The sequence below is a fragment of the Dioscorea cayenensis genome, chromosome 16 (assembly GCF_009730915.1).
Source record: "Dioscorea cayenensis subsp. rotundata cultivar TDr96_F1 chromosome 16, TDr96_F1_v2_PseudoChromosome.rev07_lg8_w22 25.fasta, whole genome shotgun sequence".
Lineage (NCBI taxonomy): Eukaryota > Viridiplantae > Streptophyta > Magnoliopsida > Dioscoreales > Dioscoreaceae > Dioscorea > Dioscorea cayenensis.
Window position 1 is genome coordinate 3,974,266 of NC_052486.1, and position 21,789 is coordinate 3,996,054.

Sequence of the window (21,789 nt, forward strand, 5' to 3'; positions counted from 1 at the left end):
AAGGGTGCGAGACATTGGTAAGGTGCATGGCTATGAAAGTGACTATTTAGAGTCTTGAGATCCCGGTAGTTATGAAGACACAAGTGAGGGTTCTATAGGAGATGGCGCAAGAAGGCATAGATCCAGCGAGAGGGTGTTTAACCCAAGCATGAAATTGGATGATTTCTTTCTAGACTTAAGATTCAAGGATTTGAAGCAATTCAAAAAAATGAGCTGGTTGAACATTCAACAAATGAGAGGGTTTGAGTTCAAGTACCTCAAAAAAATGATTCAAAGAGGGTTAGGGCCACATGTTCGGCTACAAAGTGCAAATGGTTGATCTTATGTTCTTGGTGCAGTGGTAAAAAAATGTTTGTTGTCAAACATTATGAATCAGAACACTCATGCTTACTTGGAGCCACAAAAAAAGCAGGGAGGGTACGACTCCTGTTGTAGCTAAAAAGATTTGGTGAGATCATCACTGCCATGCCTTTTTATTAGGCCCTAGACATCCGAGGGGCATTAGTCGGGGAAAGAATTAGGAGTCTTCATCACCAATAAAGTATGAAGAAATGCCAGGGATCTAGTGCTGAAAAAAATTGAACAACAATTTAAGGAGGATTTTGGTGTGATAAATAATTATGCAATGGAGTTGAAGGTAACAAATCCTCGGATCTAATGTGATTGTTGAGTCTAAAAAGGCAACACCAAAATGAATTACCAGTTTTTCCAAAAGAATGTACATATGCTTGGCGACTATCAAAGAGGGATTCACTAGAGGTTGTAGAAGGATCATAGGTTTTAGATGGGTGTTTCCTAAAAGGTATGATGAAAGGACAATTATTGGTGGCTGTAGGAAGGGATGCAAATAACCAAATGTACCCAATTGCATGGGCAATCGTGCAAAAGGAGACAAGTGAGACATGGGCATGGTTTATTGATTTGTTGAAGTCTGATCTTGGGATTATTGATGGGCTTGGATGGGCATTGGTCAGTGATATGCAAAAGGTATACACAGAACACTTCAATTATCATTTTTATATTAAATGACACAACATTTACAAATTCTGTTTTGTAGGGATTAATACATGCAGTCAATGATCTTCTACCAATGATTGAGCATAGAATGTGTGCAAGACACATTTATGCTAGATGGGGAAAAAGACACCATGGCAAGGACCTCCAAATTAAATTTTGGAATGTTGCAAGGTGTACTAGCCAACTTGAGATGCGAGAAACAATTGGATCGGATCGTAAACTTCCGGGAGGAGAGAGTGCTATAGAGGAATTGATGGAGAAATGGCCACTTTCGAGGTTGGTGTCAAGCCTTTTTACTCGATATTGTTAAATGTGAGGGTAGTTGATAACAATATGTGTGAAGCATTTAATGGTGTCATTCTTGAATCTAGGAGTAAACCAGTTATTAGTATGCTAGAGGATATTAGGCAATATGTAATGACCAGGATAGCTATAAAAAGAGAGTATACCAAGAAATGGAGGTGCGATTGTGGTCCTAGCATAGTTAAAAAAATTGCAAAAAGAAAAAGAAAGGAGTGCTAAATGGCAAGTCCAATGGAATGGGGGTGCATCTTATGAGGGTGTCTTGGGATAATGTGATACTACATGAAAGGGAGGGGTTTGTTGTTGTCCTAGCAGATCAAGTGTGCTCTTGTGGAAAATGGCAAAAAACAGGAGTTCCTTGCCAACATTCTATTGCAGCCATTGCTTTTGTAGGAACAGATCCACTTAATTATGTCTACGATTGGCTCAAGAAGGACATGTATTTGAAGACATATGGCTATGTAGTTAATCCGAGTGAGGGGTAGAACATTACGGCCAACAAGTGTAGAAGGCCCCTTGTTGCCTCCCATAGCAAGAAGGATGCTGGCGGGGCCTACAACAAAAAGAAGAAGGGAGCCTTTGGAACCCAAAAACCAAGAGGAAGACAAAGTTATCCAGGGAAGGAAGAGCATTTAAGTGCAGTATATGCCATACGGAAGGGCATAACAGGCTTAGCTATCCAAGAAGAACTTCATTGGTGAGTAATTTTACTACATGTAAGGTTAAAAATTTGCTTGTATAAAACTTAAATTTCTTCATTGTGATTATGCTGTTTAATAATGATGTTTTCCATCATGAACCAACTTCAACAACAAAACATGGTAATATTACTTCAGATGTGGAGGTAAACCGACTTATACAAAATGCAGGAAAATCAAAAGATAAAGACAAGGTTGCGCATCTAGAGGAAAAAAAGGAAAACACACGCATCTAGTCAAAGTTCATTCCAAATTTTCAGAGTATGAATTAATTTAATTGTTTTGGTCTTGAATTGTTTTTATTATAGGTCAATAATGCTGAAATTTATTTCTCTTAAATTGTAGGGGTGCCCATAATGGTGGAGTTGTCATTGGAAGGGAAGCTCCCGATTCTAGTACATTTGTCACTGGCAATGAACTATTTGTAAGATTTTTTTCCATTGTTTGAAACCATATTAAACTAATTTTTAAAAGGTATACTTTTTTTATGCTAACGAGTAATACTTCTTCCTTGACTTGATTAGAGGATGAGAAATAGAAGACTTGCAGAAGTTGGTGTTTTGAGAGTTGGTGTTTCGAATTATCAACTCAACATAGTAGTTTCGGGATGTTAGCACTAAAAAAATCATTGAATTGTTACTAGGATCAATGAGTGAATGTAATTTTTTTTGTTGGGATTTTTGTTTTTGTGCAACAATGGTAACTTGCTTTATTTGCTATGTGTAAACCTTGAATGAATGACTCAATGAATCAAAAAGCTTGATGATGTTCTACTCGAATTTCTTTTGCTATGTATCGGAATGTATGTTTAAATAGAAAATGATGTTCTTTTTCATTTTTCTTCAATTTTTTTGGACACATTAACCTAAACACAATTCAGGTTATTAAAAAAATGAATGAATCAATCAATCAAATTTTTGTAATTTAAAAATTTATGCAGCTATTAGGCTATAATATATATGGCTTTTTGGTGCTTCTTTAGTTTATCTATTTTATATGTATGGACTTATATATATATATATATATATATATATATATATATATATATATATATATGTTATAGATATTGGGTGATGCGAGAGAAATGGTTGCTTTTGATTAATGATAATGATTAAGTTGATGATGCTAAAGCAACTCAATTCTTTTTGTATCATGAAGTTCGAGAGATTATGTTTACTTTTTAGTGTTGGTGGTTGGTATTGTTATCAATAAGATTTATTAATGTTAATATGACATGATTTTGTCCTGATCATGTTTGGCTCAATGCTTAGTGGCATGAAACTTTATACAGTAACTTTAATTTTGTTCTTTCTTCTCATCTTTTTTTCATCTTGCATGTCCGGGTTGTTGGCGTGCACAGTTGGATGTCCTCCGATCTTCGCAGGGGAAGTCGTGGCCGTGAACGAAAAAATAGTGTCAGTTGTTGACAGGGTTGATGATGAAGAGGGGAAGTGGAGAGTGGAAGATGATGAAAAGGGAAAGTAAAAATGTAGATGATGGAGTGAAAAAGAATTCGGATCCGGGTTTAATTTTTGGACCCGGATCCAATAACTAAGATTTTGTTAGTTTCATCTAATTTCTAGATATTTTAAACCGGTTTAGCATTATTTTAATCTTTAAAAATGCCACGTCGGCAATATTGGATGGAGAAACCAACCTCCGTTAATGGCAGGACCAACATTTTCCAAACTGAAAAATAGAGGGACTTCTGTGGGCCAAATTAGAATAGGGGGACCAAAAGGGCATGTTTATGTTGTTAGAGGGACTAATTAGGGGATTAAACCTATATTTTATGATAGAGATTAGAGTAGAATTCCTGGCGTGACATTGAATGTTGTTAGAGAGCGTGTGAGCGAAGCCTGGAACATCCTTGTTAATTAATTTTTTTTTTGTTGTCTCTTTCATGGTGTATACGTACATGCATGCATGTCTTCTCACAATTTATTCCAATCATGCATATCATTTCAAGATTTTTTTTTTAACCAAAGTAAAATATAGAAGAACAAAACTACAGAGACGTCCAAACTGAAATGGTTTAATAGAAATCATCACTTCCACTCTTTGCCTCAGTTGCATCCTCCCATGCACCCATTTTTGAAATATAAGGTGTGGTTGTTGATGATGGAGCTAGCTTACAAGCTAAGGGAAATCATGTGGCGGAAACATGGAAGAAGGGCTAATGGAACCATCTCCTTGAGCAACATGGAATCAACTATTCTGAATCCGCTAGCATCCCTTTACAACGGCAATTTCAAGCGACAATCGGAGGTAGAGAATTCCTCATCTCCGGGCATTGGATTTGGAGAGGCTTTTCTTTTTTTCATGTTTAGGATTATACCCTAGCTGTCGAAGTCGTAGAGAGTACAGCCCTGGTGCTTGAGAGCATACATGATACACCATATCCATCGCTTCCATCGTCATCGTCTTCCGATGAGCATACTGGGTGTAGGTATCAGTGTCACAGATCACATTCTTCAAGAATGTCTTCAACATGCCATGCGTTTTCTCATGGATTAGTTCACCAATCCTCTTTACATTACTACAGTGAACAACGGCATCTCATAGCAGTGAGGAAGATGAAAAGAGACAACGTCCTCATCGAGCGGTTGTATAATCCGAGATTGGTTGCCGTAGTCCTCGTTGATGTACAACAACACATCTCGCACTGCGGAACAACCCTTAAGGGTGGCATTTGGCGGTGCCTCCAATATCAGCACCCACAATTTCTCGCCGGAGACACTACGTCAGCGACCGGAGTCGTTAGCAAGGGCGTAGGAGTATGCGCAAGTGAGTAGCTTCAACATTGCCTCTTTGATACTCCAACTTCCCTAGAAAGGCTCTTGCTTCCTCGTAGTTGAGGGTAGGCCCTCGCGGAATGATGACTCGGCCTCTTGGATACTGACCTCATCATTAGAAGCCTTCATGGAGAACCCATTCGCCGACAGCACCGTGCTATCATCATCCCCTTTGAGCCTCATTCTTCGCGTCTATCACACGACCGACAATTGATCGGGAGAGATGGATCGAGAAGCGGACCGGGAGATCTGAGAACCGACTGCTAGCGAGTGTCTCATTGGAAGGACTGACGTGGTTAGTGACAGGGCAGTAGTAGAAGCATCAGCAACATCATGCACTGTTGGCAACATCAACGGCAGTAACATCAACTTTTCTTCTTACTTTTTTTTCGTTTCCTTCTTTTTTTTTCTGATTTTTTTTTCTTCTTTTTATATTCTTTTTTTTTAAAATCTTCTATTTTTTTTTTTTTATTTTTCTGGCCAATCTCCCTGGCCTCCTCTTCTCTCCAGGTTCATGTGATAGCTCCCATGATCTGCAACTCTTGATGGTAAGCGGCGACCACCATGATGGTAGGGCGGCGTGGCATGCGTTGTTTAGATGCGTTATCTCGACCATCAACAACAACGGCTACCAGACGATCAAGCGGCGGCGATCATCGAGCAGCGGCGAGTAGAAGCGATGGATATCGGACATGGTTGGCGACGATTATTTCGACTATTCAACCATGTCGCGACTTCTGATAGGCTGCGGGAAATTCGTCGTTTTTCTTTTCTAATATTATATATATATATATATATATATCTATATATTGGCAGCATAGGGGAAAAGATAAGAACCTTCAAGCTTTTTTTTTTAAGAGAGATCTCCCTTTTTTCTTTTCTTCCCCCCTTTTAAAAGATTTTTTTTTTTTCCCTTCTTATCATTATCCCCCGATCATCTCGTTCTTACCCTAACCTCCCGTGAAATCCCAGCAAATCAAACCCATGCAGCGGATAAGATTTTCATTTTTTTTTAATTTAAATTTATATGTATAAATTTTAATTAATTAATTAAGAAAATTTTATCATTATTATTATTTATTTTTTTAAATTTTTTTTATCTTTTTTTATTTTATTTTTTTTTTTATTATTTTATTTTTTTTCCTTTTTATTTTATTATTATTATTATTATTTTTAATTAATTTCAAATTCGAAAATTTGAAATTCAAAAATTTTTTTCTTTTTAACATTTATTTTAATAATTTTTTTTAAAAAAATTAATTAATTAAATATTATTATTATTTATTTATTTATTTTTATTTTTGTATATTTTTATTTTTATTTTATTTTATTATTATTTTTATTTATTATATTATTTTTTTTGTTATTTCGTTTTATTTTATTGTATTTTTTTAATTAATTTCAAATTCGAAATTTGAAATTTGAAATTTTTTTTTCTTTTTATTTTTTTTGTTTGTCCCCCTTTTTTCACGCGAGATCCCCTCATAATCATAACCTTGACTAAATCAGGAGAGGATAAGATTTTATTTTAAAAATATAAAAATTTAATTTTAATTTTAAATTTAAAATTTTTTTTTAATTAATTTTTTTAATTAATTTTTATTACTATTATTATTTTTTTAATTATTATTATTATCATTATTTATTATTATTATTTATTTATTTATTTTTTTTGAAATCCAATTTGCCTCGGGATATGTGTTTGGATGTCTCGGTATTTGTACTTTCTCAAATCGCCTCGAGATCTGTTTTCAGGCTTTATGAAATTTAGGATTGCCTCGGGATATATGTTTGGCTATCCTAAGATCTGCGATTGCCTCGAGATATGTGCACTCAAGGGCAATTTTATAATTTGCATTTATGCCTCGAGATATGCTCTCAAGGGCAATTATGTAATTTTGCATTTATGCCACGAGATATGTTCTCAAGGGCAATTTTTTCTTTAAAAATTCTCTTTTTAAATTTTCATTTTACCTCGAGATATGTCCTCAAGGATTTTTGTATTTTTTTGCATTTATGCCTCGAGATATGTTCTCAAAAGCAATTTTGTAATTTGGTATTTTTGCCTCGAGATCTGTGCTCTCGGCTGATCTTGTGATTTGAATATTTTAGATCGCCTCGAGATCTGTGCTCTCGGCTGATCTTGTGATTTAAATATTTTAGATCGCCTCGAGATCTGTGCTCTTGGCTGATCTTGTGATTTAAATATTTTAAATTATCTCAAAAATGTCTTCTGCACTTATCTTGAATATATCCAAATATAATGAAATTTATTTATTTTAACCATTTGTTGTCCCAATTCGATTATGATTTGACTGTGTGTAATTTTTAAAATTTTTATTCGATTTGAATCTGGACATGCAATTTTTTTACATAAACAATATATATATCTAATAATAAGTCTACATTTCTAGAGAGAGAGAGTTTTGCAGTCAAAATTGTAGATACTAATATGAATTAAATTTATTTTCAAAACTTGTGTAATATTTATATCGTTTATGTTTTTTTTTAATTATAGCTTAATGTGCATATAATCTATTGGCATATGTCTACTTTCTTGAATTAATAAAATATGTAATAAATTTTTGAAGTAATAATTCGTATAAGATTTTATATTTAAAATAAATTATTCATTTGTCAAAACTTGCATTATATATATATATATAAGCAAAGTTAATCAAGCAATGTCATGGTATGCTTGCTTTAAGATTTTATTCATACTATAAAATGTAATTTTTAGACATTTTAAAATAATAAACATGTTAATAATTTCATTTATGCAGATGTCATAACGGTAAGTTTGAAATAAAGAAAAAAAAACTCACATGCTTAATAAGGATTATCATTTATGAATAAACTACAAACAAATTTTTTTTTTTTTTTTTTACATTGAAATCATGGCCAACAGAAGATTAATTTGCAATAAACTTAGTACTTGAGTTTTGTTACTATATTACCCCATTATTGGAAAATCCCATGAGGCCATATGAAACTATTCATTGTGCTTTCTTTCCTTAATTTAGTTGTTTTAGATTCACACAATGGATTTATATTAATCATTAATTCTAATTTTTTTTAACTGCAAGGAAAAACTTGTTAATTTCAGTTTCTACTAAAAGAATGTAATTAAAAAAATTTCAAATCAAATGATAATGATTATGCAAACTTAAGTTTTATACATAATAATGTATGTTTACATTAAACTCTCAATAATAATAATAATAGAAAAATAAATTTTTTTATTGCATTTTGTACTTATAAATAGTATGTAAATATTATATAGTATATAAAATAGATTTTTAAAAAGAGAAAAACTTGTTAATTTTAGCTTCCACTAAATCAATAAATTGTTTCAAAATTTTTCCATATAAAAAACTAGTTGTTAATGTGTCCCAGTTCCATGTGATTGCATGTCTTGCGATTTCTATATCTCCCATGTCCATATTTGATGCAATTGATCATCCAAACATTAATAAAACTATTTATTTTTACTTAATTTCAAGATTTGTCTGTTAATCCCCCAAGTTTATGCCCCGAGTGCTAGGATTTGTTCCTACTGTTTGTTATGATATATTAGTAATTACAATGTTAACACCTTGATTTCTCTCACATGTAGTATGGTGATCGGTCACTAAGTTTATGATTTTTTTTTCTTTGCTCTGAAAATGAAGTTTCAATTGAGTCAACTAGGTCGGCGAGAAAACTTTGCGTGGTAAAGAGCATGGATTGCGTAACATAAGCTAATGTTGTTCGGCAATTACAAGGTTGAAAGTAACAAAAATAGAAAATATGCAAAAAAAAAGGTTTATTGCAAGATGTCAAAGTTTTACACGTGCATTAGAAGAGAGAATTCCAACATTGCGATAATTGACAAAATATTGAATAAAAAAATACTGCAAAGCTAATTTCTAATCAAATAAAATATGAATCCCTCTCCACACATAGCTTCCCTCCCCCACAAATAAATGCCAATCTTATTCTCCTCTACATTTAAAAGCAAAACCTAAAAAACAACAACCTCAAATCTTAAATCAAACTTCAAGCAAATATATTTAAATGGAAAAAAAATTATATGAGCTTTCTTCTCTCCAATCTAATAATACATATGAAAAAAAAATCAACAAAATCAAATCTTGAACCAAAATTTAATAGAAAAAAATTAAAAATAAACAAATAAAAAAAATTTGAAAGAAAGTAGTACTTGCCTTGAGCTCTTCTTCTCTCTAATCTCATACCTCACATGAACAAAACCTAAACCAAAACAAAACTTTAAATCAAAATTCAAGAGAAAATAATGCCAAAAAAAAAAACCTTTCTTGATCTCACATTCTCCCTAGTCATCTGTCTCATAAGAGATATTTTTTTAGGTTATCTTCAGATGAACCACACCGAGATATTTTACTCTGATAAGCCTAGACATGTTGGAGCTCCGATCGAGGAGTTGATTCCAGCTCCAATGCATTGATGAGGAGAATTTGTCAAAGGCATCACCAATCCTAGGATAGACGATCTTGCTGCCCACAAAGGCCGAAATCACGAGGATGGAAATTGGAGAACATGATAAAGCAAACATAAGACTTAAAGGCAAAAAAATCGTGGCGAAGAATGTCTGAGTGGATTGAGCTGGCCACAGCGTGGAGGTCTTGATTGGCGAATTCCATCTCACACACCAACTATTTGATGAAACTCCAAAATAATTTCAAAAAAATATAATTTCAAAAATATGAATACAAAGAAGCTTCAAAGAAAACCCACACAAATTAACTTAGTAATTGCATATTAAAAAAAGGGAACCACTTTGAAGAATTTCAATCTTTATATCACCACATGATATGCTCTCCATCATCTTTTTCCAAGATTCAAAAGAATACGAAAAAGACTAACAATACATTCCCTAACATATACAAACCACTTTCATCTCCAAACCCTCAATTATTTTTGACAAGCGTCACCTCCGAATCCTCAACGTCAGAGCTCACTGGCATGGATTCATCCGAAGGCCAATCCAGTGGAGGGAAGGCAGAGGAGAGGAAGCCATTGCGTCATCACCACTACTCAGAATGAAAGAGGCACTCTTGAAGGAAGTAGATGTTGACGTTCTTGTTTTTAATCTCGGCCTCGGGCTTCTTAACAGTGATTTCAAAGGTCTTGAGGAGGTTTTGTTACTCTTGATTTTAGTAGCCAAAGCATGCCAGGGTTTTTGACAGCTGCCTCTTGAGGAATATGTGCTTGGTGTGGACTATATACATGGTTGAGAAGGGAGAAATGCTTGGATGGTTATCATCTAATAATATAATATAAGCATGTAGGACTACACATGGTTACATGATAAGATCATGTATTAAAAACAAAAGATGTGGAGCCTACAACATAGCAAGCCAAAGGAAAATCCAATCAGCAAATCACATTTGTCCCCTTCATAATATTTAATAACAATGATAATGACAACATGAGAGAGACACTTTATATTTTTCTAGTGAGAACAAAAAAGAAAAGATAAAGAGAGAACGAATAAGTAGATAGAAAATAATTATGATGGTCATGTGGAACACACATGAGAACCTCTATTAAAATAACTTCTATTAAAAATGTACCATGTGATCATATGCTGAGACCTCATTTATCTTTCTCTCTCTCTCCATATATATATATACATACATATATATATATATATACGTTCTCTTAAAGTTATCCCCTAAATATCTCCATTCCAAGTTGATTTGTGTGAAGACATTTGGTCATTCTGTATTGGTTTAATGTTTTGTCTTTTTAATACCTCCGCTGGCCCATTTTAACATCCTTCCTGATTCCTCATTGTTAGTCAATGGGATATCATGTTAGGAACACCCGTGAGTGAGCATACCAGGCCATTATTATGTGTTAAGTTGTTCCACAGGATCATTTTAGGTCTTGTGAGTTAGCATACCTAGCCATTATTGCGCGTTAATTTGTTCCATAGGATCATTTTAGGTATTACCATGGAAGTAACACCAGACCATAACGATAATCTATTCAATCACGACTGTCTATGTGTCGAATCCATGATTGGCCTGCTGAAGTGTTCGGCATATGTTTCTCTACTCCTGAGGATCAATGTACCATCAATTCGAGAGGCCTTTACCGGTGTTTTTTGGAACCCTAGCCCTAGCCCTCAATGGTGCTGGCGCCTCCACCCCCTAGCTCTCAAGCGTGCCGCTGATCCCGACGGCGAGATGGGAGAGGAATTGGAGAACACGTCCAGTGCCAGTGCTACCGCTTCTTCCGCTAACCTTTGCGTGAGCTGAGGAGATGTCTATCTCCTTTTCGGTAACAATCTCTTCTCCCCAAATCCTTTCCTTTGCAATTAGTTTCCTTTTCTAGATCTCTTTCTTCCTATGATTCTCTTTTGGAGCTGTAAATCTATAAGAGATTACTGTTTTGATTAGTTTTCCATGCAGAATCATGGAGGTAAGAGAGATTTTCATGGTTCATGGAGGAATGAAAGGTTTCTCCAATAAAGATGAACAAGAGCACAAGTGAGGGCATGAGAGGCTGCGAAAGAGGAAAAAAGAAGAAAAAGAGTGAAAAAAACACCATTTTGATTCTATTTTCCTTAAAATTTTCCAATTTCTTCATTTCTTTGCTAAAATTCTTGGATATTTTGATCCATTTGTTCATCTACTCCATTTGAAGGAAGGATTTGAGGTAAAGGTTGTGATTTTTCATGCATTTCAAGATTGAAATCTAGGTTCTTGATGGTTTTGATCCATTTTGAGTATTCTAGGGTTTGGAGATGGAGAAAGAGATGAAGAGTAGCCAAAGACCGCCACGAATAGAGCCAGAGCTAGAGTTTCCATTGCAATGGGGAAGTAGGAAGCAGCTCCCTTGTGTGAGAGTGCAAGATGAGACCACTCCAGAGAGATTCATTGGCCCCATCGTTGACAAGGATCTCCCAACATTCATATCATGAGGCCCACCATATACAAGGCCAAGTAAGTGATTTTCTTTATGTTTGTTTTATAAAATCAAGTATTTGTATTCATTGAGAATGACCCTGGATGTGCGCCAATGGCATAGTGGCTTGATTGAAGGAGAAAATTATAGTTTTTGTTAAATAAAATTAGTAATTTTTGGTTTGAAATCAAGGGCCATGTTTTGGCAATCATTTTTGAAGTAATTTTGATTTATTGAAAATGAGAATTCTCATCGATCTCTCTACCAGTGCAGTTTCTTGGATCTCTCTTCTAGGAGATATAGATTTCTATCTTTCACTGTGTTTTTGGAAATAAATTTATATGGGATAGACTTCATGAGGTTTGGTTATGTTAGATTTGGTGTTCTTGAAGTTTTCTTGGTTTAATGGCATTTTCTATGTTATTTTGGTCATATAATTTTTTATTTTTGGTGGCATTCTGGTGTTCTGGAGATGGGGATGTCTTTTTCCTTGATTTTGATAATTTGGAGTTTTTTTTCCCGAGTAGGGTTTTGTTTTTCTTGGTTTTAATGGCATTTTTATGATGTTTTGGTCATTTAATCTTGATTTTTGGTGGCATTCTGGCTTTATGAAAGAATTGTGGTTTAGTTTGGAGAAGATCATATTGAACTTAGTTGAGGGCTTAATAAAATGGTGACCAAACCAAGTTGAAAGATACATGTACTTTTTTTTAATTGGTTTTCTTAGGATGTTTGTGTATCTTACAGCGGTTACATTTCAAAATCATTGGTTTAACAATGTTGAACTCTCTTTATTCTTTCAACCAAAACTTCACATGGTCAACTGAGCATATCATTGAAACATGGTCACATCTTAGATTATGAAGGCTTAATATTGGATGGTTATGTGATTCATGTGGGTTGTTCTTAATGTGCCTTCCATTGCAGACATATCCTTCACTCACCAAGTAATCTGTAAATTCAAATGGTTTGTTTGTTATATTCATGTTTGAGCCTTTTTTCAATATGGTCTGCACCTTATATCAAGTGAGCAGTCACGCAGGATATTAGTTGCTGGGATTTGAGCAACTCCATATAAAATGAATTTGTTGATGGATGTCATTAGGTGTAGATATCACCATATAGAACTCTATGATCCACTAATGTTCTTTAGGCTATTGACTTGAGTGGCATTGATATTTCTGGTTCTTATTAGTTAAATACATCACTTCATGCAAAGGCAAATTTTTTTAATTCCTATTGTTTTCCCCAGCTTTTACATTAAATAATTTCATTTTGATACCTCTGTATTCATCTGATTTTGAATGCATTGTTAATGTAGCTTTATCAACGGGAAGAAGTGGAAACGATAGCCGAAGCTCCAAAAATAGAGGATATTGATGCTACAGCCATGGTAGGTTAGCTTGATGGTAGCTTTGGTTATTGCCCTGCATTATTTCTATTTTCTTAAATCATCTGATAGGATCTTCTGTTATATCAATCATGATTTTTTCCCTTTCATGGCAAGCTAACAAATTTATCCCCTTTTGTGCTTATGCTTTTAATTTATTATTATTTGTCAACATTATCTATGTAGTTTGCTTTATGTCTGTAAAAGTCTCTATGTTAGTGAAACAAGTTACTTGGGCAATGCTTATATCTACTTGATAGTATTTTAATTTTATTGTTATTGTTATTATTATTTTCAATAGATTTACTATGGCATATCTTATCATGTTCTTTTTGAAAGCTTAGACGTTTGTGGCTAAGGAATTGGAAACCGTTTACTTCATTTGGAGTTAGGTTTGTTTCTTTTACTTTTAATTTATTTCTCTTTGTGAAGTATGAAGTTCAATGATATGAACCAGATAGAATCAACACTTTAGCATGGTAGTACTCTTTTGATAAGAAATCGTATCTTTGAAATTCCAAATCTTTGTTTAGATTTGGCTTGGATTTTGATTTTCCAAATATATCTATATATATACATATATATAGTACAACCAAAGTACATCTGATGGGACAATTACATGCAAGCTCAATGACACAAATTAGATAGAATCGACACGTTAGTAGGGTAGTACACTTTTGATTTGAATTAGTCAGTTATCTTTGAAAACCTAGCCCTTTTTTATTTATGGAATTGAATTGATATTAAGTGCATTTCTCATGTGAATTTATTTTACAGGGCCCCACTTTTGGATGAAATCTCCTCAATTGTTGACATGTGTATAATTTGTTGCAAGTTTTGATTTTTTATATACATGTACAGTAAATAAAATAAAAAACAATTACCATCCATTGCTTATAAAACAATGTCATTGCATTGTAACAAAATGAACTTTTACATTTTCTCCATACACACTTTAGACATTGTTTGAAGCTTGACGGATTGAGGCTATCCGAAATCAGGTAAATTTTATAGTTATGATCTTTTTTATTTGATAATGTTATGATTCACATCCTTGATATTCATTTTATAATAATTTTAAAAAAATGTTGACTACTTAGGATCATATTAACACCTTATAGTGTTTAATTCCACCAATAATTTGAAATTTGTTTATTACAACTTGGTCTTGTTTTAACTCAAAATAAAAAATTTAAAATAAAACAAACCGATTGATATATGTTTTTCCAAAAACATTTATACTAAAATTTGAAAAAACAAAAAAAATGATATTTTAATATTTAAATAATAAATAAAAAATAAAAATCCAATGAAAAAATTATAAAATTAATGCTAGTCTATACTATATATTAATTCTATCCCTGATGATCTTAAAAATTGACACGTGGTGAACTTAAAATTATGATTTCAGATGGTCCGCAGGAGAAGAAATCCTAACATTTTCCGAATATTTTTCAAATATATAAAAAACAAAATAATAAAATGGAGATCCATTTCTCCACCATTATCGTTCTATCCCTGATGATATTAAAAATTGACACGTTGTGAACTTAAAATTATGAGTTTTGATGGTTCGCAAGAGAAGCAATCCTTACATTTTTCAAATAGTTTTCAAATATATAAAAAATGAAATGAAAAATGAGATCCATTTCTCCACCATTATTGTCCACTAGAAGAAGAAGATTGAAAGACGGGAAGAAAAAGAGGATTTGGATCGGAAGGGAGAGAAAAAAGAGAAACCAGAGTCGGATTGGTGGATAGGTAGGTCGGCGGTGGATTTGGTGCGATGCGTTGAAATCGGCGCAATAGTGGTGACTGGAGGAGGAAAAGAGATCTGACGGTGCAAGCAGGGCGATGGCAGTTTTGCCACAGCGCTGTTAGAGCGACATATCTGGTGCGTCGTGGTGAGATCTGGTAGCGGTGATAGGAGGAGGAAGACGGCGGGAGGTGAGGAGATCTGGCATGGGTGAATTTTTTTTTATATAACAAAGATGTCATAACTGGCTGATGTGAAACATAGCTAATCTGATGCAGAATAATAGCTTTAGCTTCGGTCAAGTGTGAGAAAAAGTTTCAACCATTTGCCACCAAATACTTGGAAAAATCGTTTCATCAAGGGTGATGGAGGCCAATTCCACACCAAAAGAAGAGAAGAACCTTTTTAATTTTGTTCTTCATTCATTCACATTTTATTGAAGTTAATCATCTCCAATTTTCCTTATCAACATGTCGATTTTGTTGAACAACTTTCTTGCATTGTTATGAATCTGCCCTCGGTAAGCTGCTCTACTTGAAGATGAAAACGGGCCTCTCCATGAATCCATAGATGGTGTAAAAAGATGGGGGCCACTAGCTTTTGATTCAATATTTTATTTTGTTTTGTTTTGTTTTGTTTTGTTTTTGTTTTTTTGTTTTTTTTTTGTTTTTACTTTTTCTATGTTTAGATGCAGAGGAGAAGAATGATAAAACTAATGAGAAAGTTTTTATTTGTTTATTTTTATTTGTTGTCCCATGAGATTATTTCACTGTAATTGTAAGATTTTTTTTGATATTTTTTTTGATATTTTTTTATTTGATGATCTATTTGATTTTTCTTTTCATTTTTAATAATCATCACTTCAAATATACATAAAAAAATAATCATACATGAAGTTAATGAATGAAAAATTATTTTTTTAAAAAAAAAAACTTAAAAAGGAAATCCATTCCTATCCCTATTTTTAGTTTAGTCTTTTTTATATATTTTTTTAAATTACATAACTATTTTCATTACTTATAAAATCTTAGAATTTCTCAGATTTGTTTTAAAATTTAATTCTGTTAAAAAAATTTTATATATTTTTTAATTATATTTCATATTTTTGCGTTAATAAAAGCTAATTTTCTTTTAACAACTTAAATAATATTTTTTATTTATAATGTGTACTGATATCAAAGATAAAAGTAATTTTAAAAATATTTTAAAAAATTTTGTTGTATTTCATAATAGTTAAAAACAAATTTTCAAATTTGGATATGGTGAACATGAATAAACAATAAAGAGAAAAAAAACTTTAATTTTTAATGCCAAAACATAAATCACATGTTGTTATCCACAATTACTCATATATTAATCTTATTTATAATCTTGATATAGTTTCTCGAATAAATTAAAATAATTTTTTTAAAAAAAAAATCCGGTGTTGAAATAATTTGATAATGATACTAATTCTAAATAACAACAAAGCGTTTCTTATTTTTTTTAATTGCCACATAAAAAATGTTTAAAATTTTTGCACTAACACTTCTAACATGATTAAATATTAACACTTCAAACATGATTCAAGTGAGAGTTTTTTGAACTAATTAATTTTCTTGATATTTTTTATTTACCTCAAGAATATACAGTAATCAATTAATTATATTTGTCTATGTTACTAAATTATTTTATAAACATAATAATTCATTTTATTATTAAATGATATATAATTTTGAATTTTTATTGATTAAATAAATTTTAAAATAAATTTTTAAATTATTTAATCAAAGATAAATGTAATTTTAAAAATATTACAATAATAATTTTTTTGTTTAAAAATATTAAAATATTTTTTTTTTGTATTTCATAACAATCAAAAACAAATTTTCAAATTTGGATATGGTGAACATGAATAATAATAAATAGAAAAAATCTTTTATTTTTAATGCCAAAACATAAATCACATGTTATCCACAATTACTCACATATTAATTTTATTTTATAATCTCAGTATAGTTTCTCGAATAAATTAAAATAATTTAAAAAAACTCGATGTTGAAATAATTTGATAATGATATTAATTCTAAATAACAACAAAGCTTTTCTTATTTTTTTTTAATTGCCACTTACAAAATGTTTAATATGTTTTCACTAACACTTCTAACACGATTAAACATTAACACTTCAAACATGATTCAAGTGAGAGTTTTTTGAACTAATTAATTTTCTTGATATTTTTTATTTACCTCAAGAATATACAACAATCAATTAATTATATTTGTCTATGTTACTAAATTATTTTGTAAACATAATAATTCATTTTATTATTAAATCATATATAATTTTGAATTTTTATTTATTAAATAATTTTTTAAAATAATTTTTAAAATTATTTAATCAAAGATAAATGTAATTTTAAAAATATTAAAATATTTTATTTTTGTATTTCATAATAATTAAAAATAAAATTTCAAATTAGGATATGGTGAACATGAACAAATAAACTTTAATTTTTAATGGCAAAACATAAATCACATGTCCTTATCCACAATTACTGACATATTAATTTTATTTTATAATCTTAATTTAGTTTCTCGAATAAATAAAAATATTTAAAAAAAATCGGTGTTGAAATAATTTCATAATGATACTAATTCTAAATAACAACAAAGTTTTCTTTAATCTTTTTAATTTCCACTTAAAAAATGTTTAAATTTTTTCACTAACACTTGTAAAATGTCTCCATGCCTTTCCATACTCTAGCTTTAATTTTTTTTTTTAGGGTTGCTGTAAAGAATGGTATTTTGTTTCATTAAAAAATTAGCAAGTACAATGACCGTGCCATTATATTTATTTTAAAAGCTTAAAATTAATTCATATTAATTGAATATAGTTTGTCTTTACATGCTTTCATTGTTTTTTTTTTAAATCCCGCCTTTAGTCCCTACTTGAAGGGGTAAGCCAATAATTAAGCTTTGGTGGACCGGAAACCATAGATAGTCGTGCAGTCCTACCCAAAGGTTCTCCTTTATTTATTATTTTTTCTATGTGAAGCCGGTTCATTTCTCAATGCAAATAACAACTTGCTTTCAAATCAATTGGTTTCACACTACTTTTATTTAACGCACATGCAGTGCAATTAAACCCGTGAGAAAACAATTGATGAGCTGGAGGAGTTGAAAGATACAAATGGGAATTTGGATGCCAAACTTTCTAAACTTACTGATGAGCTGGAGGAGTTGAAGATTAAGATGAAAAAAGATGTTTCTGAACAATCGGGGAGCAATGAAGATTTAGTTATGAATCATCCTATAAAAAGATCACTTGCAATTAGTGATTTTCCTCCAGGTTTTGCTTTAGGAATTGCCTTCATGTGTTAAATAAAAATAAAAAAGCTTTTTCTCCTCTCTTTCAATAAATGTTTTCCATTTATATATATTACACACATAATGATTTAAAAAAATGATTTTATTAATTATTACTACTAAAATAAAGAACCTTATTGATAATAATATATATAATTAATTATAACAATAAAAATAACTGATTAACAATATTTTATAAGTAAACTAAGTTTATTAAACATTAAATAATTTTTTTAACATATAAATATTAATAGTATAAAATTGTATTAATAAATATTATACAGTAATCTGTATATAATATATGCATATCATAAATTTATTATATTACTATCAAATATAATATTTATATATTTTTATTAATATTAATACTCTGATTAGGTTTTATATACACTATCACTAGTGTATAATTATATAACATATTAACATATATTATAGTATAATAAAAAAATTTAGCAATATTAATATTCATTGATAATATTATATAGTAATGACTCATAATATAATTAAATATTATATATTGTTGTATATAGTTTTTAAAATAAAGCAAACATTTTTAATATAATATTAATATTATATATTATTAAGAGTATGTAAATTTGTATGACTTTAACATATTAATAAACATCATTATAAGCTTTTATTCTCTATTGATTTATTTTTTATAAGAATGGACAAACTCTCAATGCATGGTGGATAACATCAATTTCAACAAGAGAAAGTATGGGATGACACCCAGTTACAATTATTAAAGCAAACAATATATTCTTTTAACACATGACGACATTGATATGGCTATCAACAACCAAGTCATGGCCACTCATGAACTCCGATGCATTTGAGGACAACAAGAAAACAGTCTACACAACATGGCCACCATGAACTCCATGCATTTGAGGACAACAGCAGTCTACACAACATGGCCACCTCTCAACACCAAGACGTTAAGAAAAGTTGTCAGTACATAGGAAAAGATGTAGTTGATACGAATATCATGCGGCTCGAGGTTTGACACAACGGACTATATCAGTCCGATAATAGCGTGTTACGCTATATGTGATTTAATTCGTAAGAGCTTAATTTATTTTTAAAATAGATTTTTTTAAAAAAATTTATTTTATATATTAGTATAATTTATATACTTTATTTAATAAAAAAATGTTATGAATGAAAATTAACCATCGAATGTGATATTATCCATCAAATCTAATCAAACATGGCTTAGTTATTACATGATATTAAAAAAATACGTTGAAACAAATAATTTCATATAACTAATTTTGTTTTTTTTAAAATAATTTTGTTTTATTTATTAATTGTAAATAGTATTAGATATTGGAATTTTATGGAATCAGCTTGCAGGTAGCTTTTGTTACATCTCATTGCTCATATCTCATCAGTCAATTATGGCTCAACAAATATTTCCTTATATTTAATTGAAACAAATAATTCCATAAAACAATTTCTTTAAAAAAAAGGGATTTTTTTCCATATAACAAATAAAAGCATGGTAGCTTTTGTCACATCTCATTACCCATGTCTCATCAAGTAATTATGGCTCAGCAAATATTTACTTATATTTAATTGCTTTGAAGACACAATTATATCCTTTTTAAAGAGATTTTGGTATTAAATGATATATGTATGTGTTTTTAAATTTTTATATTGAAGTGTCATGTTTATATTTTTTTTCCTTTACTCTTACTATTTTTTAAAAGGTTTACTCCACTTAAATAAATAATTAGTTATATGCATATATATAAATCAATATAAAATATAATCATCCATTAGAAAATAAAAGACTTGATGGAGGAGACAATGGAAAATCAATATATTAAATTAATTTATGCAAATAATATATATATACAAATATATTTAATAAATGTGTTGCACCAATATTTGAAGACGCAGAGAATGATTTATGTATTTACTTTTAAGTTTTCAAAATACATGGCAAAAATATTGTATATTATGTGAAGTTCTCTTAACCATCCCATTGAAAATAAAGGAAAAAAAATGGAAAAAAGCTAGAAACTTTACAAAAGGTATAATATAATCAGATTAAATTCATAATGTAAACTATAACAATTAGTTCAAGTGGAAATTGCCAAAAACACCCCTAACTTTGCAATATGCACAAAAACAACCCCTTAATTTGTGTATCCCTAAACACACATTCCTTTTAAATTCAATGATTTTCAAAGCCCCAAAGGTTGTAACCAGCATTAACAGAGTTACTTTTAAATTTTATGGATGAAATTGCCCCTTGCATGGTAAGTTATAGCAGTGCAATCATGTTTCCGGTTTGAGAGGAAGTGGGGGGTTTATGTTTCCGGTTATACATTTTTCCTCTCTTTGCCTCTTCAGCTTTTCCATTTCCAAAGTTGTCTTTACCTGGGCATCCTTGTCTCGAAGAAGAATTTCGCTTTTCAACATTGTCTCGAAGAAGAATTCCCGCTCAAGTATTCGACATTTCATCAGTTTGTAGTCTAAGGTATTGAGCTGAGGTGGACACCGTTGAAGAAGTTGTGTTCATGGTTTTTTTTTATAAATGATTCTGTAAGAAAAAGAGATTTTTCGGTTTTGTTTTGTGGTTATGTTTTTATTGGATGATATTAAAGTCTGCAGGGAGATTTATTTTCTAGGGTTTTGTTTTGGTTTTCATTTTCTTCTGTGTACACAATTGAAAGAGATTTTTTGATTGTTATGCTTTGTAGTGTTTACAAAATAGATTTCCCTTTTACGGTGATATGGTTGTAGTTTTAAAAATGAGGTTTCCGTTTAAGCAATGGGATTTTATTTAAACATTTGATGTTTCTATTTAAATATTTATGATTTTGTTTAAGAATTTAGGTTATCGTTTAAAAAACTTTACTTTCGGCTTATATTTATCTGAATACTGTTTAATATATGGTTATTGTCATAGGCTTGTGATTATGGCGGTCAACCTAGTTAATAGGCGATGCTACTTCACACCGGTAGTGGAGATTGTGGCTGAGTTGAAAGTTCACATGAGTGGACGACACTGAGAGATAATCCAGAGGACTCCGTTTGCAGCATTCACCGAGATTGAAGCTGTATTCCAAGAGACGGCCCTCATTAATTCTTTGTTGTAGAGATATGATGGCTACACCAACAAATTCAGGATTGGGGAAAGCTTGGTAAGTTTCAAGCCCGAAGAGGTAGCTCTCATTCTTGGACTGCGTTGTGATGGAGTCGCAGTCATATTTTAGAAGAAGAAAGCACGCTCCGCTTTTGAAGATAGATATTTTTCCAAAACCTACGAGAGACACAGAGACTCCATCAAGAGAACACTTGAGCAGCTTGTTCAGCAGAGGGGAGAAGATGAAAATTTTGTCAAACTCCTGATGGTGTACCTCATGGGTATAATTCTCTTCCCAAACACATCCTGCTCGGTATCGAATTAGATCGTTGACTATGTCGATGACCTACCTGCCATGGGACGATATGCATGGGCGCAAGAGACGTACAAGTGGCTGATAGAGGACGTCCCACAAGCGGACGCTCAAGTGTAAGCGAGATGCGCCCGGAA

General features: G+C 31.4%; 2 long non-coding RNA genes across 3 annotated transcripts; one reads left to right on the forward strand and one right to left on the reverse strand.

The window, feature by feature from the left end:
* Positions 1 to 8,603: 8,603 nt before the first annotated feature.
* LOC120279548 lies at positions 8,604 to 10,047 on the reverse strand. Its single transcript, XR_005541947.1, has 2 exons — positions 9,140 to 10,047; positions 8,604 to 9,064 (listed from the first exon to the last, which is right to left on the reverse strand). It is a non-coding gene; the product is annotated as an uncharacterized LOC120279548 (long non-coding RNA).
* Positions 10,048 to 10,974: 927 nt separating this feature from the next.
* On the forward strand, positions 10,975 to 14,072 carry LOC120279525. 2 transcript variants are annotated; one of them, XR_005541944.1, is made up of 5 exons: positions 10,975 to 11,119; positions 11,239 to 11,497; positions 11,577 to 11,784; positions 13,068 to 13,139; positions 13,914 to 14,072. It is a non-coding gene; the product is annotated as an uncharacterized LOC120279525 (long non-coding RNA). The 2 variants fall into 2 exon arrangements; XR_005541943.1 differs by having other exon boundaries at positions 11,251 to 11,497.
* The last annotated feature ends 7,717 nt before the right edge of the window (positions 14,073 to 21,789 follow it).